The sequence below is a fragment of the Myxine glutinosa genome, chromosome 13, assembly GCF_964187855.1.
Source record: "Myxine glutinosa chromosome 13, kmMyxGlut1.1, whole genome shotgun sequence".
Classification (NCBI taxonomy): Eukaryota; Metazoa; Chordata; class Myxini; order Myxiniformes; family Myxinidae; genus Myxine; species Myxine glutinosa.
The window spans coordinates 90,085,792-90,111,121 of NC_136273.1; the positions used below are offsets into that span (position 1 = coordinate 90,085,792).

General features: G+C 38.6%; 1 protein-coding gene across 1 annotated transcript in view; it reads left to right on the forward strand.

The window, feature by feature from the left end:
* The window catches only part of PIWIL1 (piwi like RNA-mediated gene silencing 1), a gene marked incomplete at its 5' end in the record, with an annotated part of 210,131 nt that extends 205,451 nt beyond the window's left edge, over positions 1-4,680 (forward strand). Inside the window, one exon of the mRNA XM_068134816.2 lies at positions 3,628-4,680. The remainder of the gene's footprint in view (positions 1-3,627) is intronic.
* Between the last annotated feature and the right edge of the window lie 20,650 nt (positions 4,681-25,330).

Sequence of the window (25,330 nt, forward strand, 5' to 3'; positions counted from 1 at the left end):
TTGACCATAAACTGAAGCACATTGAACAACATAAACAAAACACATTGTATAAAGTATGCAATGCGTGCGTGTGTGTGTTAGTCAGCACATATCAGATTCTACTCCTTTGCACTTATTCCCATTCTATAATCTTAACTTAAGTTGCTATACATAGGACATGGCATCAACAAAATCATACCGAGGAAACCTAGATAGGTGAAGATGAGAGAGACAGATCAAGGCATTGGGTCAGTCTTTGGCTTGCACTGGCACAGGTTGACTACCGTGTGCCAGTCACGAAACAGGAAACAAATTAGAAATGAGGAGGGGTAAAGAAAGCAGAAAGGTGTAAATATAAGTGAGATAATGTGGGCTTTTGTATCTTCGAGAAAAATGTGATGTCTTGCCCGGAAGGGTCAAGAGGAAAGTCACTGACAGCTCTTTATAAATTGTGATGCTCTTCACATGGCAAGGGAGACAAATTAGAAATTAATGAATCGGGATGGCAAGAAAAAGAAGTGTATGTCAGTACCCTAACAGCGCGTGTCAACAGGGACAATCCATCTGGTGTTCCGCCTTTTAAGCAGCCTGAGCGGGGCAGAGGAGTTCCCACGCATCAAAGGTCATGGCTTGCCCTTTGACTCGTGATGGTGCGTTTTCATTGGTGTGCTCTCCAGTCCATGCCTTCTTCTGTTGTGAATCATCCCCGAGTCATGTCCGCTCTATCTTTATTGGGTTTTCCCTCCGAGCGCGTTTGAAAGGGCAGCTTTTTTTTCTTTTTTTTTGCTTTCTTTGTTGTCTGAATTTCATTTGGCTGTGGTTTGGTGGCTTATAAGGTGGTTGGTTGTGTATGATGTTGTAAGAGAGTGGTAATAAAAGAAAGAAAGAAGGAAAGAGAATTTATGAATAGCTGGTTGTATCCGATATACAGTATATGTGAATAATATTTCAATGGTAATTTGAAAGTGAGAGAACCATATTGTACTGTGGTTAATGTAATGGCAACCACCATATGTGAGCCATGAATAACGATGATTTGGAGGAATAAAAGAAGTACAGGAGGGGTATTCGGAGGAGGAAGAAGACCCACACAACACATATGCCCTGTTTCCCTAAGACAACGGGTGGGGTTCTGTCTGAGCACATATACCAACGGTATAACTGACTCTGGAGCTCATACCGGTCATGAATGTGCATTCACCTGTGGGCTGGTTCTATATCCATCACAATACCATGATATTTAATAATGTTGTGGATGGGTTATGACTAGACTACGGATTTTTATGTTAAGAAAATAGGCCTTTTATGTTTTGAAAAGCGGAATTTTTTTTTTTTTATGTGAAAAAATCCCGAAATATTTTTTTCCCCCGTTTTATTCATTTTTTATTATTACCAGGTTTTTCAGAAATCAGTCAAAAAAAGAACAAAAACTGGTAAGCTTTTTCCTGCACAACATTAAGCACTCTGGGCTAGTAAACAGGTAAAAAATGACGTTCAGGTACCTTTATTGCAACCGCATTGTTTGATAAGTAGAGGACTAGAAGAAATTGACAAGACCCTTTTAGGAACGATTAAAGTAGGTGTTTGAAATCATTATCTTGGTAATGTTCTCCTTGGTGAGGCGGTGTCGGCGGTCGGTGAGGACGTTTCTGTAGACGGAGAAGGACCTTTCCACGTCGACGCTGACGATGGGGCAGTACCTCAAGAGGGGGATGTCAGCAAGCTTGACTCCAGCCGGCACACCAACCTCAGATCCGTGCTGATCTCCATCCAGGATCAAAGCCACTGTCCTCAGCACACCAATGTCGGGATTGCGCTGCAGCACCGCCTTGAACTTGGTGAGCAGGAGCTCCTTACGGCAGCCTCGGATCTTTTCGAGCTCCTCCTTGGCCTGATCAAGGAGCTGGAAGGCCTTGGCCAGCTCCATGCCGGCCTCCTCCAGCTGCTTAGGATTTTCGGGATGAACGACACGTGGGCATTTAAGAAGACCAAACTGAGCTTGATGTCCGCCTTTCCGAACAGGTCCTTGGCACTCCGGATTGCCATCGCGTCGTCATCGTTCAGCTGGTCCACAATGTCCTTGACGGCCTCGAAGTGCTCGGCATAAAACATCGCGGCGTCGATCCACGTCCCCCACCGAGTCAGAATGGGCTCCGGGGGGAGAGAAAGATTGGGCTGCTGCTCCTTCCAAAAGACAACACGCGACGGGGCTTTGACGAACACCTTCTTCGTCGTGGCAATCAGGTCGTTGACGTCCTTGAACATTTCTCGGACTGTCTCGCAGACACGGTGGAGCGCGTGGGCCACGCAAGTCACATGCAGCAAGTCCGGGAAGAGTTCCTTCAGGGCATGGCCGGCCTTGATCATATAGGCCGCGGCGTCGCTGACGAGGACCTTGAGGCACTCCGGCTTGAAATCAGGCCAAAGATAGCGCAGCGTGTCATTGACTGCACGCACGATCTCCCCGGAGTTGGTCTTCTCCAGAAACATGCACTGGACGAGGTGGGGACGAAAGTACCCCTCCTTGGACAAGCGTCCCGCGATGATGTTGGCCACATATCGACCTGCCGAATCGGTCGTCTCGTCGACGGACAGCCAGATGGGCTGCTGTCCGAGGTCGGCACGGATCCCCGCCAAGGCCTCGTCGTAGCACTTGTCGAGGTAGTGCTTTCGAATCCAGCTTTCATCGGGGATCTGGAGAGTGATGTGCTTCTCCAGGAACGACCGGAGGGCAGGGTTTTCCAATTACGACCATGGGATGCCAGCGGCCAGCATGGCCTGGCACAGCTCCTGAGCCACGACGTCGCACTTGTGCCTCTTTCCGCCACCAAAGTCCTCCATGGTGGCTTGCGTGACCGTCCTCTTCTTCTTCAAGGCCAAGTTGCTCTTGTGGCGGTCTCCTCGGACATGTTGGGCCAGCTCAGACTTCTGCTTCGCCCAGAAAGTCTTTTCACAAGCTCGACAGAAAGCCATGTCACTCGACACGTACTTGAAGGTGGCCCCATCGCCGCCAGCGTTGAATTCCTTCAGCCACTTGTCACGAAGAGCAGCACTCATCTTGATAGGAGACTTGTTCACACTTTGTGTACACTCTCTCACTGTAGTACACCGCCTCACTGCTGTACACGCTGGGGACGCAACGCACGCAAGTGGACGCAACGTTTTGTTTTTGAGATCGATCGCAGTTAAAAATTTCGATCGCAGTTAAAAATTTCGAAAAATTCCCTAATTTTTTTTAGCGTTGCCAGACATTTTCGACCAAAAAGGGCATTTTATTTTATTTTTCCCGAAAAAGGGCGAAATATTTTTTTCCTCCGAAAATAGCAAAATAATTTTTTTGCGCACAAAAAAGCCGTTTTATGTGAAAAAATATTTTTTTTTTTTTCACATAAAAATCCGATGTATAGTTATGACACATCTGGGTGGATGATTTGGAAATTGCCAAGAACAAGCCGATTCTATTTCGGTTCAGGTCTGGATCCACATCTGGCCTATCAGTGGGATACAAAACGTAAACGAATGCGCTCTACAGAGTGCCGTTGTGGTTAGGCTTTTTCTTGTGGTTTGGTTTTGATGCATGTATTCACTATTATTAAATATTGCTTTTGATAACTTTTGTGTATTTTGAATGATTTCCATCTGTTTTAGGGTTGTGCTGAAATCTACCTCCAAGACCACCTCTGGTGCATGGTGCTTCTCCATCAGGATTTTTACCCAATAGCATGTTTATCCTTCCTACATCATGCTAATTGATGCTTTACAATTGCCTTTTTCACTTTTCTGTTGAGCAACTGTTTTCCTTTAACTGTTAAACTAAGTTGATGATTAAACCCTGATGCCTATAATTGCCTGACATCAGTCGATGGGGTGAAATGAGATTTGCGTTCTGATTCTTGTGGCATTTAGCAGGGTATAAACATCCTTTTTTGGTGGGGTGGGGGTAAGCAAGTACATGCAATTAAGGCCATGAACACCTTAACATGTCTTTACATTTGTGCAGTAGTCATTGCTGATAACTTCTAGAAATGTTGTAATACTGAGCTGTGCAGTGGCATTGCTTATACCATGTCTGTTTATTGGGTTAACACTGGTTATTATCTGGGATGGGCATATTCATGTTTAAATTGCATTTGTTGCAGTAAAACGGTGAAGGTGTGTGAAACGACTGTCCCCCAAAACTGTTATCTGCACTTCCTTGATCATCATTACTTTCGTACCTGGATATTGGTAATCATGCAAATCCAAATGACGGTCAGACAGGATCGGCACTTAAATGTAACCTGGTACATACATTACTGGCCATAAAATTGGAAACATGCAGTCCAATTTTTGAGTATAAATTCAACCCCTTTCCTTTGGTCTCCACCACCCTCATCAAAATCTTTCAAGATCTCCATTCATGTGTCTTTTTTCCTTTTCTTATTAATGTGCAAGCTTGGTTTTGTTTTGTGGTTGTTTTTGGTATGGGGAGGGGTAAGGCAGAATGTTGGGAGCATCTTTTGCCGATTCAGTGCCTTTTCGGAAAAGGTACACGTCTTGCTTTGAAATAAATCTAAGTAACTACTGCCGAAAATCTTCATTTCCCACGTGGCCCTTTTGATATTTTTGGATTTGCTTTTGTGTGATTCTTGTGTATTGTGTGATCGTTTGTTGCAATGCCAAATCTCGTGGTAAGGATTACCTCAACGTTGATTTGTTCCGAGTCGGAATTCTGTTTAAAATAAAAATTAAAATAATCACGAAAGTGGATTTTTTTTTTTCCTGGCTATCGATCAGTTTTGTTATTGGTTTCCATTTTAAGGGGTTTCTCATTGATAATGGGGAAATTGTTTTCCCTCAAATTGTGATCCCTTTGCATTATTAGCTCGTGCACGAGAAGCGAAAAGAGGGGTGAAGCAATTGCTTAACTTCAGTCTCTACAAACGTTGGTTTATGATCAAGGAACAACTTTATTTCAATTGAATGTTATTTATTCTACCTTTAAAATCTTTGTGTGCTGATTTATTGTGATCATATGCCCGGTGTGTACCCCGGTTTAGAATAGGTACACCGTATCCCTGCGCATCGTAAGAGGCGACCAAGGGTTGGCGTCAGGAAGGGCATCTGGCCATAAAAACATTGCCTCAAACAGGGAACCATGATTGTCATGGGGCCCGCAAGGCTAACCCCTGCTCTAGCGGGGAAAATGGTCTTAAAAACTATCATTCATTCATATTCATATTCATATGCCCCATGTGATTGTTTACTTTCCAAAGCGTTGAAAACTTGTTTAACACACAAGCATGCTGGAATTCCTCGACTCCCTTCACCTTTTTGGTAACTGTTTTTTTGGACTTGTTTTTTGGGGTCACTCAAGCTTTTGGGTCTCACTGTCTGCCATGATCTTTCCTGGGAAAACCACATTTCCAAGCTGGCCTCCAAAGCCAGTCGCCGACTGGGCATCCTCCGTCGTGCGAAGTCCTTCCTTGGCACACCTGAGCTCCTCACAACGTACAAGGCTTTCATCCGCAGCTCAATGGAATACTATTCTCCCCACTGGGCCAGTGCTCCTGCCTCACACCGAGCTCGTCTTCACGCTGTTGAAACCAAAGCGTTCAGAATCACTGGAATCTCCCGCGATTAAGTTAACTCCGAGGGCCTTTCACTCACTCACAGCAGGCAGGTTGGTGGTCTTTCTGTCTTCTACCGACTCCTCTCCGACCTTGCTCCCCCTGCTCTGTCTGTGCTCTGTCCCCCAAATATCCCTACAGGTCGCACAAGATCTGCCAGCAACCCTCTTATGGTTAACCTGCCAAAATCGAGACTCTCTGCTCACCTTCACTCCTTCATTCCTCTTTACTCCCACCTCTGGAACAAACTCCCTCCCTCTCTTCAATCACACTCCTCCCTCCAGGTCTTTAAAACAGCTGTTCACCACAATCTCTTATCTTTCCCCATCCAAAACCTTGATCTTTTCTACCCCCGTTAATTCACCCCAGATCCACTTTTGTGAAAAACCGACTTCTTTCCTGGAAGTCCTTGCAGTGTCCATGTGTTTTATACTTCTCACACCTCCCCCCAAACCCTCTCCCTCCCACAGATCTCCCGACGTCCCTGCTCTCAAATGTTGTGTTTGTGTGCTTCCCCCTCTCTCCCCATCTTGTCTACCGCTCCCCTTATTATTTGTTTTATGTCTGTTTGATTTTTTTTTTTGTGTGTGATTAATGTTAGCTCTTTCATGAGCCTCTATCTTGTATACAAAAAAAACCCAAAAATAAAAACCTAAACGACTCCACAAATACCTTCTCGCTCACCTACTTTTACTTATCCTTGCCCCTTCCATGGGGTCTTTTTTTTTGTCAATTGCCAATTTCTCAGAGGATGCTGGACTGCCTTGATATGGGTTGTCGGTTCAAATTCAGCTGAAACCTGCATTTTGGATTTGGATTCCATTAACTTTCTTGAGAGCTGCCATGTCACAATTGGATTCAAGAAAAACCAGAACAACACTCTTCGGTGTCACGACGTCGACCGACATCATTATACATACTTGTTCAAGTTTGATTTAAATCCATTCACCTGTTCTCAAGTGGCTTCGCGGTTCGGGTGCCGGCTTGGGATCCTGGGTTTGAATCCCGGTCGATCGCTGAATTAACGCCAGGGGGGTTCACTCAGCCTGTCATCCTTCCGAGGTCGGCAAATTGAGTACCAGCTTGCTGGGATGAATGATCACGGTGTGTACCCCGATTTAGAATAGGTAGAATAGGTAAGAGGCGACTAGGGGTTGGCGTCAGGAAGGGCATCTGGCCATAAAAACATTGCCTCAAACAGGGAACCATGATTGTCATGGGGCCCGCAAGGCTAACCCCCGCTCTAGTGGGGAAAATGGCCTTAAAACGATCATTCATTTATTCATTCATTCACCTGTTCTCAAGTATCACATTTTTACCTGACATGACCTCTGACCTCACCAAAATCACCTCACTCCTCACCTTGATGCCAAAATATAATCGGTTGATCTTTGCATCATAATATATACTTATACCAAGGTTGGTCAAAATCCCATCACCGGTTCACAAGTTAGAACAGCAACAGAATTTTTACTTTACATGACCTTTGACCTCTTCACCCCAAAATCTCATCAGTTAATGTTTACATCATTATACATACTGGTTGGGTTGTACAAAGTTTGATTTAAATCCCTTCAGCTGTTCTCAAGTTATCACATTTCTCTGACCTCTTGATGCCTATTTAGTGATGATGTCTATTCAGATGCCTTGATGCCATTTTTCTGACCACTGACCTTGATGCCATAATCCAATCAGTTCATCTTTACATTGTATATACTTGTACCAAATTTGTTCAAAATCCCATAATTTTTTCACAAATTGACACGGCAACATCAATTTTACTGAACATGACCTCTAACCTTTGACCCCAAAATATAATCATTAATCTGTTAGTCATTATACATACCTGTACCCAAGTGTGACTTTGATCCCTTCAGCAGGGAGAGTAGGGAGATAATGGGGCTTCCAGGACACCCATGTATTTAGATGAGACTTTTCCCCAAACTGCCCATTTTTCCCCTTATTACCGTGACACCCCTTTCTCCTTTTACATGTAAGTGAATGGGGGAGTCCTTACTTAACCTCCAAGGACCACGCGACATTCAAAATTCCTCATTGATCCTATGAATATTTGCTCATTTTCTAATTTTTTAAACAACTCCATTCTCTTATGGAACTCATCCCCATCTAGGATATTGATAAACTTTACATTAAGCACCTTTCTCTGTGCGTTTATAAAATGATATGTTTCACGGAGGGATCTGGTCTGTCCTCCTCCCGATCCACATACCATTTTAAAATTATAATATTTATTATCTGGTTGATAACCATCAAAGTTCTCACTCCACTCTAATATATTTTTCTTCCCGCCCTCCATTACCCCACTTAACAAATGAATACGTTTATCAGTCTTGAGGACCTTCTGACCAGTGATCCTCTCAACCTCTCGGATCTGGTATTTCTCACACTCATTATGTTTTCCATTTATATACCAAGGTTGATTACACCTCCACCCTTTAGTCTGGTTAATACTTGGTTCTATCATTTATTTATTTATAAAAAAGGCGGCGGTAGCCCTTAAAATCCCTAACCCCATTATCTTATCACTAATATATGGATGGTTGTTGTTTAATGGCTTATCAGTTTTGTTTTTTGTAATTCTTGTGAGTAAAATGAACCCAAGATTTCTTCCCCATTCATATCATATAATTTGTAAGTCCAAGGGACTGTATCCATTACATCAACAATTTTAAATAATTCATTAGTCCACCTCTTTGTATAACCTTTCTCAAAATGGCTTTTCCATCTGTATATTCTTACAATATCACCAACTTTGAACTTGGGCTTTCTCAAATTAATCTCCTTTTCATATTCTAATTTTGTAAATGTTTCTGATGGTTTTGATTTTGTTGATGAATAAACTGTATTATTGTAATTATCTACAATATTCTGGATTAAATATACCCATTGTTGAGAACCGAGTTGTGTGAATTTTTTATATAGTTTCTCTTTCAAAGTGCGATTAAAACGCTCAATAACAACTGCCTTTCCTTCATTAAAGGTGCTGTATAATTTAATATCCTCCCCCTTAAGAAATTTCATAAATATTTTGTTATAGAACTCTGTTCCCTCGTCAGTCCATAACTTCTCTGGTTTCCTTTTATCCCTATCAAATATTGACTTAAAGGCTAACATTAAAGTATTACCTCTCTTGTTTTTCAAAGGAACAACCCAAGCAAATCTACTCCTCAAATCAATAACGGTTAAAGCATACCTGTATCCCTTATCATTATTTAGTTCGATTAAATCAGCGGACCATATGTGGTCGGTGTATTTAGAATAAACTTTCCTTCTTTTAAACTTTGTGATTATAGGTTTATGTAATTCATTAGCCAAAAGCTCCTCAGTCTTGATAACATCATTAGAGCCTAATAGTTTTTTGAGGGTGAATAACCAAGACCAAGTTTCAATTTCGCACTTATCATTTTTTTCACAATAAACCGATCAACTTTCTCTCTCAACGTAGGATTTCGTATCAAAGACAAATTATACAACATTTCTCTGTCTGCTTCATGTTTTTCATCCAATGTGGTGGTATCCCCATAAGCAATATCATGATTCATACAAACTTCATCAACCCTATTTATAGGTTTAGACCAAGGTTTAGGATTGTCAGCCTCATCTAATCTTTTATCCAGGTTTGTTCCTGGACCACAGAAAGAATACCCTGGAAGGTGTAATTCCCCTGGAATTCCAGTTGTTGTAAATTTACTTCCTGACAAACTTTTGTATGTCTCCTCCACTTTTAGGAGAGATAAATTGGCACTTTTTAGAGCCACAAACTTGACATATTCCTTTTTGATAAACTCTATTATTTTTAGCTTTAACATGAGATATTTTTAGATTTAGTTTTCTTTTTACATTTGAGACAATAACTCATATTTATTTATCAGAAAAATTCCGACAGAGTATCAAAACCTTTTTGGTTTTTAACATATACATTTCAATCTTTATTTTTAAAACATAAAGAATCCTAAGGAATGCCTTCACTCTCTCCTCCATTTATTTACAAATAAAAACTAACTAAAGTCAATAACACCAACATCATCAACCACGTAATCTTTTCTTTCTTCTTCTTCTTTATCCCCACTTTCTCGTTTAAATCTCCTCGCTGAACTCATCTCAACCATTTTTAAAATCATTATCTTAGTAAGAGTCGTTAATTCTTTATTTTCCTCTTCGGTGCGTTGAGATTGCTTTATTTGCTGTAATACACTCAATCTTTTACGAATCTCACTGATTTCCATCTTTTTATATTTTTCCTCCCTCTCTCTTTGCTCCCTCTCCTCCTCTCTTTTCTCCCTTTCCTCCCTCTCTTCCTTCTCTCTTTTCTCCCTTTCCTCCCTCTCCTTTTTCTCCCTTTCCTCCTTCTCCCTTTCCTCCTCCTTTTTCTCCCTTTCCTCCTCCTTTTTCACCCTTTCCTCCTCCTTTTTCACCCTTTCCTCCTCCTTTTTCTCCCTTTCCTCCTCCTTTTTCTCCCTTTCCTCCTCCTTTTTCTCCCTTTCCTCCTCCTTTTTCTCTCTTTCCTCCTTCTCTTCTTCAACTCCTTCCTCATCCCTTGCTACCCTTGAGTTTGAACCCCAAAGAATATTATACATATACTCATCTGGATTTTGAGATATTCTTGTATCAATAATTATTTTTCTCATAATAGGATACCAATAAGATTTGTTGACGATTTCTAAAAGAGTTTTATATTTCATAACTTTGAGAAGTTCATTTTTATTTAATACTTTAAACAAGTCTCTATTTGTGGGTTTAACAATATCAGTATAAGGCCAGTTTTTTATGACAAAATTCCCATGTATATGCTCCAAATCATAAGGTATGTAATACCGAGCACCCTTTTCTTGTAGGTATCCTTGAATACAAAAATTATAATTCTCTTGTAGTCTTCTTCCTGCCATTTATGTATCAGAAATATATGTGAGATTAATATTATGACAGGTAATACCACCCCATCTTCCCACTACCAAATCAGTTTGTATTCCTCGGCTTTCTATCCTTATCTCATTACCTTCCTTCTTTGTCATGCTAACCATCGCTATACTATCATATATTTTTCTTTTCTTAAAATTATGTATTTGTTGTTTACTAATTGTACTTCCACATAAATCCTTATCCTCGCCAAGCGGATAATATTCTTCTTTACGAGACTGATTCAAATCATGTAGGTCTTCTAAGTTTATTGAAAAATACCAATTATACCCTAAATCAGGCATATCATACCCCCATTTATTAATTTGCATATTAACTATATGTCCTTCTTTATAAAATTCAATTGTAAGCAGGTAGTTAAATTCAATGAGGAAAGGTGTATGGTTAGTATAACCAGGTGTTGTGGTTGTAAATTTTACTTGTTTAACAAAACGTGCTGTTTTCTTTAAAAAATATATATTGTGATAAATCACTGAATCTAATTAAGTCATTCGCATCTGTAGGGTTTGGATAATTGATTAATTTATAAGTATTCTTCATATTAATATTTTTGCTTATACTATATTTTTGTCGTTCAGCCTGTGCCTTTGTATAATAATTTGATAAATCAATATCCTGAGAGGATTCTCCAAAGATAGAACCATCTTTTCCAACATGTCATTTATATTAGATTAAAAATGATATCATCAAAATTTTCATTATTGTTGAGTTGAAATAATACATATAAACATAATTGACCACAACATTTAGAATTAATTTCTTGAACTTGAAATGTTTGATAAACACCATTCTGTACGAATTGTATTACTTCAACAGGTGGTGGCATACCATAACTATCAAAATAATATTTATCCTGACTATTATGAATACAAACCCAATGAGAACCATTCTGTGTCTAAATTCATAATAATATTCTTTGTATTTTTATTTATATGTATTAATTCATCTCTCATACAAATAACCACATTATCAATTTTTAGTTTTTTACAATACTTAGCTAGTTCAATATTTGACGTATTCTTTCCAAATTGTTTAAACCATTTATTCATTTATTTATGAGAAAGATACAATCCATTACCCCTTTTAGTTAGTTTAACACCCGCTTGAGCGATAGAGGAAAGCATATCTCCAACCAACAATCTAGCTTTATCAGGTAGACTTTCAATTTTTTGAGCAAAATCTACAATTACACCACTTCCACTAATTTCTTTCTCCAACTCCTTGTTATGTCTTTCCAATTCTTTTTGAGCTTTTAGTTGTGCCTTCCTTTCGTTAGAAGTTTTTACCGCTGCTGAAATACCACCAGTCAATGCTCCCGCCGCACTTAAACCAGCAAATAAAGGAATTAGAAACGGGAAAAATCCTCCTCTTGACTTGTCTATTGAATATTTCTTTAACATAGGTTTTGTCATTTTAGTTTTAAGTGAACCAGTATCATTTAGTGTTTTTACTTGTGTGTGTGTGAGTAAAACATCAATTCTTACAGCTCCTTTTCTTTGAATTGTATTAACATGAATATAATACAAGGCTTTTGATTTTGAATACAAGATGTTAATTTATTAAGATTGATTTGATTAACATATACCCCTACCATTTATTTATGAGAAAAAATCTATGTGATATTAATCATAACACCATTATCTGTATTAATCTGTAATTCTGTTTCTTCCAAAAGCAAACTAAGCATTAACCTCTTCACTCTCCCCTCTTTCAATGTATAGAGAAGTATCCACTCTATTAGACTTCATCGTTTCTTTTTGAGAACTCAGGTCAATTGCGTAGATCGTATAAAGTTTTTGAAACGCAACTGTTACGTGGTCCCCTCGGTGACTACCTGGTCTCGGTGACCCCCGGACCGTGAGAGGAACTTCGCCAGAAAGTTGTATCACATATGCGCTTTCGCCACGCAATCCATATGAATTCCACCCAAGAGAACACTGAGTTTCAATGATATATTTCAAGGGTAAGGATACCATACCATTTCAATGCTACAATCAAGGATATTTTCCCCGAGCAATCCACCATCAACAATTCACAATCCACAATCAATCCCCTAGATGATTAAGATGGCCATCTTATATATGTGTATCCCCTTTTGTACTCACGACCCCCTTTTGGTCTCTGTCCCTCACAATGTCTCTGGGCCCCTCCTGACCAAGATGATGGTCGGCTTCGACGCACTCGGGCGGTTGAACGAACCCTGGGTGGACGTGTTTCCACCGGGCAGGTATCGTACCGGGGACCACGGCTGCAGCCCCCTCGTGGCCACGCGAAGCGGGTACTGTAAAGCAAGCAAAAGCCACACGCCGCTTGCAACGCGTTGTTAGGCCCCAACGTGCGACCCGTACGCGTCTTTGTAGACGGTGTCGCGAACGGTGCCAGACGCTGGGTCGGTGCACGGCCACACGGCAGTTTGACGTCCACCGGGCAGGTATCCGTCCCGGTAACTCCTCTCGCCAGACGGGCTCGGGAACGCCGCTTTTCCACACGGCTCAATATCAATCCCACCTCTCGTCGGAGCGGGGCGAGGAAGAAGAATCCTCGTGTCTTTCTTCTTCCGTTTCCGGTCTTTTTTTCCAGAAGGGCTCCTGACCCTCCAACCACAACAACCCTTAATCGACTACACATTGATAAGCAAAGACCTGAATAGGAATTCACAGACATTCCCATAAATATGTAACACAACCATATCCAAAATGGGATCATTATTACCGTTGCTTTCACACACCTTTTGGTAAGACTTGTAGGCTTCCGCATAATCATTTTTTTCCCAATCAATTTCCAATCTATCTCGCGGATAAAATGTGCCATCAAGAGAAACCCGAAGTTGTTTCACCTTAGCATTATCACTCAGCGCATTATTCTTATTAGTACCATCCTCTCCATCTGGTTTTTAAAAAATGAGCCAGAGGTATCGTGGCTTTCCTTGAAGAACACCCAAATTCGAAGTGTAGGTAGTGTGTTCCAGTTTAACGTGTTTACATCTTCTTTTAAGGTATGATACATTTAGCGGTTTCTTTGAGTTAAGTCTTCTATTTAACATCTCTTCCGTTTTAAGATTAGGAGTATATTCACTGATATACCAACACAAATCATTAATAACAAATTTATTATTTTCTCCAAAAGCATTTTCAACCCCAAAAAGCAATCTATTTACATTATCATTCCTTTGTAGTTGAAATCTAGTTTTAAGCCCATACAAAGCTTTATCATAATCACAAAATCCAAATATACCTTTCAGAGGTACTGCTACGGTAAAACTATTCTCTGCTTTTGCGTCATCATTATACATTGACTTCCTTTGACTATAACCAGGGTCTGCGTTTGTACCCGTTGACATATCAGGAATAAAACCTTCAACAGCTCCCTTACCCATTCTATCACTAAACGAATATAGTGTAAATTTCATCATTTCAGATGTAGCAGAGACATAATCAACCGCTTCAACCTCTTGTGTTCCAATATACAGGAGAACACTATCAAACATTTTCCAGAAGAAATCATTTACGAGTGTTTTCCAGAAGAATTAGTGTTATTCGCAGCCTTAGTGAATTTAAGTTTACACAGCAAGAAACTATCAGCTATATTCAAGTAAGTTTGTTGATTATTTATTTCAAAACTTTTTGTTCCGTTTGAATTCCAGTCTGTTCCTGTTATAGCATTTACCTTAAAATAGTCTTCCTTTTTCGTGGAGTTTGAAATGATAATTGTATCATCCAAATCATAGATACTATCAATCGCTTCCATACTTGTATTTATATAGTACTAGGGCATGCCCGTACTATATATATGCCCGTACTATATATCTATCTAAAATTATATCCCCCCCCCTCTATTTACATGAAATGGTTTGGTCCATTCGCAACGCCAAAGCGAACGGCGAACGGCTTGCGAGTACAGTGACAATCCCCCCCCTCTATTTACATGAAATGGTTTCGTCCATTCGCAACGACCACAGAACCCCCCCCTCTATTTACATGAAATGGTTTGGTCCATTCGCAACGCCAAAGCGAACGGCGAACGGCTTGCGAGTACAGTGACAATCCCCCCCCTCTATTTACATGAAATGGTTTCGTCCATTCGCAACGACCACAGAACCCCCCCCTCTATTTACATGGAATGGTTTGGTCCATTCGCAACGCCGGCACACGCGATCGTTCGCTGCTCTCTGATTGGTTGAATCGTTTTTTGTACATAGCTCGGTAAGTAATTGTCCGATTAATATGAAACCTTGAAAAGGCACATCCTCGGGTCCCCAGCAATATACCTGGCAAGTTAAAAGTATATCTGACCCGTGGTTGTCGAGAAACAGCGGTCACAGACAGACAAACGTACAAACGTACAAACGTACAGAGATTACTGGAATTATAGATAGATTAAAATCGTTGAAACCCTGACCCAAGTATTTTAATGATTTTTTGTTGTTCTTGTGAAGATAGTTGAGTTTTACCTTTTTTTATTTCTTTGATTGCTTGTAATTTATGAGACTCCTTTTGAGCATCTTTTATACCCTTTATAGCACCCGCAACGGAGCCCACGGCAGAAGCAGTTGAACCAATTAGGTCTTTATGTTTAAGGATGGTTGAACCAATACCCATTAGAGTATCAATTATCCCATCTCCTTTATTTCTAAATTGATGTCCCACACCCCATTGTCTCTTTGGTTTATAGTATCCTCTACCAAGAAACATACCTTCACCCTTATAGTATGGTGAAAGGAACGTCCCATCCCCTGTAATTATTTTATATTTTCCCAACTCGTGTTTTCTCACAATAACCATTATTTATTTATCAAAAAAAACCACGAAGGTGAATTCTGATGGATATAATTTCATCATTGAAAGAAATAATTCGATTATCTTGGTCGGTTATCCTTAAATTTACTCTGTATATGGTTTTTCCTGACACAGGTAAATAGACAAGATTTTTTGGTTCCATATTAAATTTATAACCAATCGGGGTTGAGTATGCACTGAATGAAAATATTGTATTTGTTCTTATTCCATCGTTATAAGCACCATCAATCAAATCGCAATGAATTAATACTGAATTTATACCGGAGGATATTTGAATGACATTATCACTGTAAATCGTCCCGTTAGTTTCAATCTTTTTTGAAGAGAAACCCATTCGCTCTCAACGAATTTTCAGTGGTGAAATCAACTTTATAATTATTTTTAAGTTTAATAGTTGATTTTGAAGTGTGTTTTTGAATATCTATTACCATATTTTTTGGTTCATCACCTTGTTCTTTCATAAGGCGAGAGACCTCAGAAGATATTTGAGAAATCTCGTAAGCTCCGGGTGAAACGGTTATAGTTTTATATCCACTTCCTGGATTATAACTAAACTTGTTGTTTTTCTCTGTGATATTAAACAAGGTATTATATGTCTCCATTGACAACAAAGATGCTTCATATGAGGTAAGGGGGTCAAGTTGTAGTGGGTAAGGGAATGATGCTGTGTAATCACTCGTAAAATTAAAACTAAGAATTGTGCTTCTCATCTTATTTAATATCTAATAAAATATCTTTGTATTGACATTTATTAATTATTTTCATATTCATCAACTGGTCTAAAATGGCGGATGTTTCATTAAAACAATTGTTGTTTCCAGCCTTCTTACTACCTAACTTCAATAATAGCCTATTAACTAATTGTGATGGGTCATTTGGAAGAAAGCTTACACCCGAACCAAGCTTACTTAAAGCATCAATAATATGTTTCTCCTTCTCATTCTTCTTACTTTTACCAGCAACAGAAACTCTATAATCAAGTGCGTTTAGTAAATCAATATATACTCTATCTTCCTCTCTTTCCATATCAAGTGGTTCCTCAAAATATTTTGAACCGCTGAATCCGGAGTTTGTTAGAAGAAACATTAATCTTGGAGTTAATTCAACATTTGGTTGAGCAGAACTTAAGAACACCAATTTATCATTAAATATCAATAACTTTTCTTTCACAAGATGGAACTGTGCTGGTTCTTCTGTTGGAATGAGACCTGCTCAGGATTTTGAACCTGCCGAATACTCATTGTTTTGAAGAGCTTCCACAACATAATTAGGGGGTTGATTTACCTCCTCAAGTTTCCGAAATAATCCCTCGTCATATTCTAATTCACCAAGTTCTTGCTCTGTCATTTGACTAAAATCTTTGATCATTTGAAGTTTTTTTGGAGTAAATTCTACCGTGGGGGACTATAAGTGAGTGTTGAGTTTTCAAAAGTGGTTTAAAGAATTTCTCTTGTTTTCTTTCAAAGACTTCTTCGCCAGTCAGTTTTTGTATCCGTTTCTTCTTTATCCCTTCCTGTTGTTTAACAACTTTTGAAACTAATTGTTGATGTTCCTTAAACTTTCTTGCTCTTTCTTCGGCATTCATTTAGTATTGAAAAATATCATTTAATGAATTGTAAAGGTCAATGGGAAAATTTTCCTTTTCTTCATCATCGGACAATTACTTACCGAGCTATGTCCAAAAAACGATTCAACCAATCAGAGAGCAGCGAGCTATCGCGTGTGCCGAACGTGGCGGACACACTCTGCCTCGGATGGCACATTTGAGAGCGTATTCATTTATTTCACGTTTGCAAACTATGTTGCCGTTAAACTATGTTTTAAAACTAATAAAAACTAATTTGCGATTCATCGTAACTGCGATATACGACCTTCCGGACAGTGAGGACTGCACTTCCGGCATCCAATCACAGAACGCGTTATTGCGTAGGCGTGGCCGATGTGAGAGCGAGCTGATGCTGAGCCCAGCGCGTGCGCCATTACGGTACGTAACTCGATTTCTTCCGGAGAAAATAATAATTTCTCGATTTCTTATGCGCATTATTTCTCCCAATTCAGTCAGAGCGAAGGGCGGAAGCGAAGAGCGTTGTTTTTTTTGTTTACGGGCGTACGGGCGGGGTAGAGCGTACGGGTAGCGTTTTTTTTTTTTTTTTGGCACATTTGAGAGCGTATTCATTTATTTCACGTTGGCAAACTATGTTGCCGCTATGTTGGCGTTAAACTATGTTTTACAACTAATTAAAACTAATTTGCGATTCTTTCGCTTTCCTGCGCATTTGTGCACGCTATGGCGATTTCTTTACCAAACTCCGCTAGCCGTTAGCTTTGGACCAAACCATTTCATGTAAATAGAGGGGGGGGATTGTCACCGTACTCGCAAGCCGTTAGCTTTGGACCAAACCATTGCATGTAAATAGAGGGGGGGGGGGGGGGATATACTTTTAGATATATATATAGTACGGGCATGCCCTAGTCTATCTATAATTCCACTAATCTCTGTGTGTGTGTCTGTGTGTTTGTTTGTCTGTGACCGCTATTTCTCGACAACCACGGGTCCGATATACTTGAAACTTGCCAGGTATATTGCTGGGGACCTGAGGATGTGCCTTTTCAAGGTTTCATATTAATCGGAGAAGTAGTTACCGAGCTATGGCGATTTATTTACCCGTACTCGCAAGCCGTTCGCTTTGGCTTTGCGAATGGACCAAACCATTTCATGTAAATAGAGGGGGGGGGGGGGTTCTACCGTACTCGCAAGCCGTTCGCTTTGGCTTTGCGAATGGACCAAACCATTTCATGTAAATAGAGGGGGGGGGGGGTTCTTTGGTCGTTACTGCCACGTGGTTTCAAAGTTTTTTTTTGTTGTTGTTTGCACGCATGTTTTTTTGCACCCACGTACGGGCACGCCCTAGTTATAGTAAACTAGCAGAAGTACCCGGCATTGCGGGGCGGGGGAGGGGAACGGGGGGGCGGGGGAGGGTAGGAGAGGGGGGAGGGGGAGAAGCGGAGGGGGGGGGGGAGAAGCGGAGGGAGGGGGGGAGGGAGGGCTAGCAGAAGTACCCGGCATTGCTGGGTGGGGGAAGGGGAGGGGAACGGGGGGAGAGCGAGCCCCTTGGTAAAGCGAGCGATTTTTTTTTTTTCATAGCGTCATAGCGGTTTTTTTTTTCATAGCGTCATAGCGATTTTTTTTTTCATCGCGTCATATCGTTCATAGCGTTCATAGCGTCATCACGTGATCGCTCTGAGCGAATCAGCGCCCACCTGCTCTGATTCCGTTGATTCCGTGCGCTGAAATGCGCTGAGGTAAATATGAATAAAAAATATGGATCGTCAAATATTTTGAGTTCGGCCATGTTCGTCCCAGGCTCAATGGCCATGTCTATGCCAAATATCAAGCACGTAAGCCTCTCCGTTTAGGAGTCTATCGGTAACATTACACACACACACACACACACACACACACAAACTGTGTTTTATATATTATAGATTGCAGGAGGAGGTGGTGGTCGACTCCAAGGGATCCGAGTGATATATAGTATTGTAGGAGGGGGTGGTGGTCGATTCCAAGGGATCTGGGTGATATTTAGTATTGTAGGAGGAGGTGGTGGTCGATTCCAAGGGATCTGAGTGATATATAGTATTGTAGGAGGGGGTGGTGGTCGATTCCAAGGGATCTGAGTGATATATAGTATTGTAGGAGGCGGTGGTGGTCGATTCCAAGGGATCTGGGTGATATTTAGTATTGCAGGAGGAGGTGGTGGTGGTGGTCGATTCCAAGGGATCTGGGTGATATTTAGTATTGTAGGAGGAGGTGGTGGTCGATTCCAAGGGATCTGGGTGATATTTAGTATTGTAGGAGAGGGTGGTGGTCGATTGTGAGGGATCTGAGTGATATGTAGTATTGCAGGAGGAGGTGGTGGTTGTCGATTGTGAGGGATCTGAGTGATATATATAGATAGTCGCGCGGCAAGGAACATCACGTGATCGCTCTGAGCGATCGATTGCAACTCTGCGTCTTGTCGTGGGCGTGGCCAACGTGGCCTCATTTTCCCAGGTGATTGGCTAACTCGAGCTCGAGAGAGCCATAATGCGCTACGTTATGGCAAAAAATATGAATCTAAAGATGAAAGGGAAAAAAACCTATGTGGTGTGAATGGCAATGTTCGTCGCTTAAATGTGAAAAAAGGCAATTGCTTTTCGCTCTGAAATACGTGCGAACACGTAACTGAGTTAATGGCGGCAGGGAACATCACATGATCGCTCTGAGCGAATCAGCGCGCTGCTCTGCGACCGGTCAGATTCCGGTCATAATATTTCGCGCTGAGATAAAAATATGGTAAAAGCATATTATGAAATAAATTTTTAGGTCAGCCATGTTCGTCCCAGGCTCAATGGCCATGTCTGTGCCAAATATCAAGTACGTGAGCCTCTCTGTTTAGGAGTCTATCGGTAACATTACATACACACACACACACACACACACAAACTGTGTTTTATATATACTAGGGCGTGCCCGTACGTGGGTGCAAAAAAACATGCGTGCAAACAACAACAACAAAAAAAAACTTTGAAACCACGTGGCAGTAACGACCACAGAACCCCCCCCCTCTATTTACATGAAATGGTTTGGTCCATTCGCAAAGCCAAAGCGAACGGCTTGCGAGTACGGTAGAACCCCCCCCCTCTATTTACATGAAATGGTTTGGTCCATTCGCAAAGCGAACGGCGAACGGCTAAATCGCCATAGCTCGGTAACTACTTGTCCGATTAATTTCAAACCTTGAAAAGGCACATCCTCGGGTCCCCAGCAATATACCTGGCAAGTTTCAAGTATATCGGACCGGTAGTTGTCGAGAAACAGCGGTCACAGACAAACACACACACACACACACACACACACACAGACACACAGAGATTACTGGAATTATAGATAGATAGATGTGTTGAAATAAATCCTTTTCTTTAAATATTTCATTAAATTCTTTATTGGTATTAATACGAGTTGTTATTTCTTCTTCACTAATACTTGTATCTCTGCTTTTCATACGTTTGCGTTGAGTCTCCTCATCGATATCAAAACCGAATGATAAAATCTTAACTCCATCACCACACAATTGTTTAATAATTTGTCTCATTCCTTCAGGATTAGTTTCTAAAATCCCAAGACCATTAGATTTTACTTTATTTAACTCACTCTTACAATGTGAATATTTTGTAGAACCAAGAGAGACCTCCTCAAATATTTGACCTTCGTTCCTCAATCGCATATGTTCCTCCATTGAAATGTAGAAATAATCTTTCCCTTCTACTTCTCCTGGTCGCTTTGCTCTGGTTGTTGTACTCACAAAACGAATCATAGGGTGTTTTTAAAAAAAACTTACAATCTTTTCATTTTTACTATTCAAGAGTTTAGATTTATGAAAGTTCTTTCCTGAAGCAGATTTACCCACAAGATTAATAATAATAGTTATCATTTATATATGTAATTATGTTTAAAATAAAAATACATCCTTTAATATCTCATCTTGTTTCACAACAATATATTTATATTTTCCAATCGTGTGTTTCATATAATTTTCAAATTCTTTTTTACTACATAACGTAGAGCAATTATCTCTCCAAAAATTATTTACATCTATTGAATTTAACTTAAATAAAATAAAAGTATTGGCATTGTTTCTTATTGAGTGCCGAGGGAGTTGAAAATATGACTGACTAAGATAAATACAATTACAAGAAGAATGTCTCCCTCTTGTATAGTAGCTATCCATTACTGTTTGGTTTCTCTCATTAACAAAATCATCAATGATAACGAGGTTCTTTTTTGATTTATCTAAATCTTGAGGAGAAGGTATATCATCCGTATTATCACTGAGAATACAAGTTATGGGTTTTGATTTTGATTTCTGTGTATCACAAAATAGTTGTATTATATCCTCAATGTTGTAATCATTTAGTTTGTTTTGAAGTTTAAATAAACCGATAATGTCTTCCTTTTTAAGACCCGCATTAAAACCTTGTGATAGTAGTTGATACTCGGGTTGAAAACTTGACTTCGTAAAAATTATTAAATTATCATAATCTAAAAAGTTGGGGGTAAGGAGCATCTTTAAAAGCAAACAGGTTTTTCCACATCTGCTTGAACCAACTATTAGACATCTCAATGAATTTGGAATGTTTTTATGGTTATTAAATTTTATCTTATTTTCCCAAACGGGTAAAAAATCATTCATTTATATATTTGGAAAACAAGTCATCTAACTTTTTTTGAGCTATTTTAGAAACTCTATATTTTATCCTGAGTTCGGGTTTAATTTCAAAATAATTCATTATTTTATTTATATAGTATCTTGTATTAACATTTCCATTAAAATTATTTTGAATAATAAATATCATTAAACCCTTATACATTTTCTCAATACAAATAGTCTCTTCCCTTGAAAGAAATGGTGTATTATCATCACAATACTTAACATTCATCTCTCTTATTAATCTTGTAAAGTAATTCATTTTTGGTTCTAATTTAAAAGAGTTATATATTTTTTTATTTTTTTTATTATCATTAATTAAAATTAAATCACAGAAAATACATTGTTTATATGAACCCTCATTATTAAGCCCTATTCTATCACAAGCCGGACAATTCTCTAATTTATCATATGGAGAGTCTGGAAATTCTAAATATCCTTCAGAACTTATCATGTTTATATGGTAAATTTTTACTTCAACTAAACGCAAGTTTATTAGCCAATAAATACAATGTTTCAAAGCACAAAAGACAAATCTCAATCAATCTCTACCTCGGTGGAAGATATAGAAAAATATGTCAAAGATGTTAAATTAAACAAAGATAAATATGGAAATTTTTGGGTAAAACCAGTTATGGAAAATAACATGAGTCCCTCTATTTCATTTAAAGGAAGAGCCTATCCTGTAAAGTCATCACTCAAGGTAAGTCTTACAAAAGTATCTCCACTTCTACTGGCTATTCTGACAAGACTAGACTCTAAAATTGATCCTGAGGCTTTAAAGATGTATGATAATTGATAAGACCATCGACAATTCTCTTGGAGACATTTGTATATACCTTAATAAACCCAAAGGTATTGAAATAAATAAAGATGTAAATATTTCTGGGACTTTGTCTCTCAGAACACTTATTATTCATGATTATTTGAAAATTACATTCAATTTGAGTCATGTTGTAGTTGATTCTGTAATTGAAAGAAAGTGTATTGATATAAATGGAAATTGTGTTTCTTACTAATTAAATGAGTAGTTATTCCGAAGAAGACTTTTTCAGTGATTCTGAATTTGATACTGAGAGCCTCGGATCAGAAGAAAGCTTTAGTATCTGTTCAGATGATAGTTATGACTTATGAGAGTAGTTTTATTGATGATTCCGATTACTATATAGAGTTTAGTGATGGAGAAATATGAAGTTTTTTCACTGTATAAATAGCATGAATTCTGGTTATTGTTCTGCCTGTGATAAACAGTACAATCGATATGATGCTCATATCAGGACCATTAAACATGCTATCAATACATCTGATAAGAGTAAAAATATGATAAGATGTGAACCTTGTAATAAGCTAATTAGAGTACTTGATAAAAGGAAACATAAACAAACAAAGCACCATTTAGATAATGTTCTTAACGGTTATAAAGAAGAAGAGATGGAACATTGTGATCTTTGTGATAAGGATATGAAGAAGACTAGTTATAGATATCACATCCTAACCAAGAATCATATGAATAAGTTGCCCCAAATTTAATTGAGTTTCCTGACTTGTTTTCAATTTTTTCATGTTTTATTTTAAGTAAAAGATAACTAGTAAATAGTGAAGTTTTTTTACTATATAAATATGATGAATTCTACTTACTGTGAGAGTTGTGAGCAGAACTACAAACATATCAATAAACATTATAAAACACAAAAACATTTAAAGAGTATAGATAATAAGTATTGTAAGATTTGTAAGACATGGGTTCTGAGAAGTGGGTATGATCAACACTTAGATACTCAAAAACATTTGAAGAATCTCAAACCAAAGGTTCTTCCAAAGGTCTATTGTGAGCGCTGTCAACACTACATCCTCAAGAAGGATTGGAAGCGTCATGAGAAGACAAAGAAACACCAAGTTCCATATTATGAGATTGAAAATTTAGATGGTGCTTTCAAAGGAAATATTAAAATTAGATTGTTCCGTTTCAAAGATCCAGTCCCCCGTTCTCTGGGAGCTGCTGTTGATCTTACAAAGGAAGGAATAGATGATCAGATTGATGAGACTATATCTGAAATGGGAAGTTGTAAATATTATTTGGGGGCTAAATTGGTTCTTCATAAAAAGGAAGATCCACCATTTAACTTTTACCTACATACAACAACTTATATGGTACTTAATAAGAATGATTATGATAGAAATAAAGAACAGGTCTTTAATGAGCTTAAATATAGTGAATTTGATATTGATGATCTTATTGTCAGAAGCGGTCTCACTGTTGAAAAGGTTCTGTTTGTTGATGTTCACATTTTTAAATCTGATCCACTACAAGCAAGATCATATATTCAACTTCCTAAAATCATCAAAGATAAAAATGCTATAGTAAATATTCAGAATGCTGATAACAAGTGTTTCTTGTGGTCTGTACTAGCATATCTACATCCAGCAAAAGAACATGCTGAAAGAGTAAGCAATTATATGAAATATGAAAATGAATTGAATATGAAAAATTTGAAATTTCCGATGACTCTTAATAATATTCCAAAGTTTGAAAAGTTAAATAACATTTCTATAAATGTCTATGGGTTGACTGAAAAGAATAAAGTGCAGATTTTACAAATCTCAGATGATGAGAAAGAAAAACATGTTGATCTCTTGTATTTCCGATCTGGTGAAATTGAACATTATGCTTATATCAAGAACTTTTCAAGATTAATTACATCACAAGTCTATTCTAGAAAATGTAAAGTTTATCCATGTCGTCGGTGTTTGAATACATTTCATTCACAGGAGAGATTGGATACTCATAAACAATATTGTTCAAATGAGAAAGCAACAGTCATTACACTTCCAAAGCCTGGTTCTAAAATTTCATTCAAAGATCAAAATAAAACAATTAAACATCCTTTTGTGATATATGCTGATTTTGAGAGTATCTTGGAGAAAATAGCAACAGCGGCTCCAGATCCAAAAGAATCATACACAAATAAGTATCAAAAACATACTCCTTGTGGATTTTGTTATTATATCAAATCATCCGTTTGTGGTGAATATAACAAGTTAGAGGAGTATAGAGGCTCAAATGCCCCAGAGGAGTTTGTGAAACGACTAGAAAAAGACTGTTCGATTAACCACGATAATGACAGAAACCAATAAACCAATGTACTTGACGAGTGAAGAGAAAAGGAAATTTAGAAAAAACAATGTCTGTTATATTTGTGAGGAGAAAATTGGTAAAGGTCTAACGGTTAGAGATCATTGCCATCTCACTGGTAAATATAGAGGTCCGGCTCATCAAAGTTGTAATATTAATTATAAACTCCCCTCGTTCATTCCTGTCTTCATAACAACGCTCATTATGATACACACTTGTTTATTAAAGAGTTGTCAAAGACTCCTGGGAGTATCAGTGCTATTCCAAGTACAGATCAAAAATACATCTCCTTTACAAAAATCATTCCAACAAGACCAACTACAAGAATTCGATTCTTGGATACATATAAATTCATGGCTAGTCCTCTTGCTAACAAAGTTAAAAATTTGAAAAAATTTCCATGTTTGGAGAGTAATTATGAGGATACGGAACTCCTAACACAAAAGGGAATTTACCCGTACGACTATATGGATTCATTTAAAAGATTTGATGAAAAGAAACTCCCTCCAAAAGAAGATTTTTATAATATTCTAAATAATAGCAATGTTTCAGATGATGATTATGTACATGCTCAAAATGTTTGGAAAAAATACAATATCAATAATATGGGTGATTATCATGATCTCT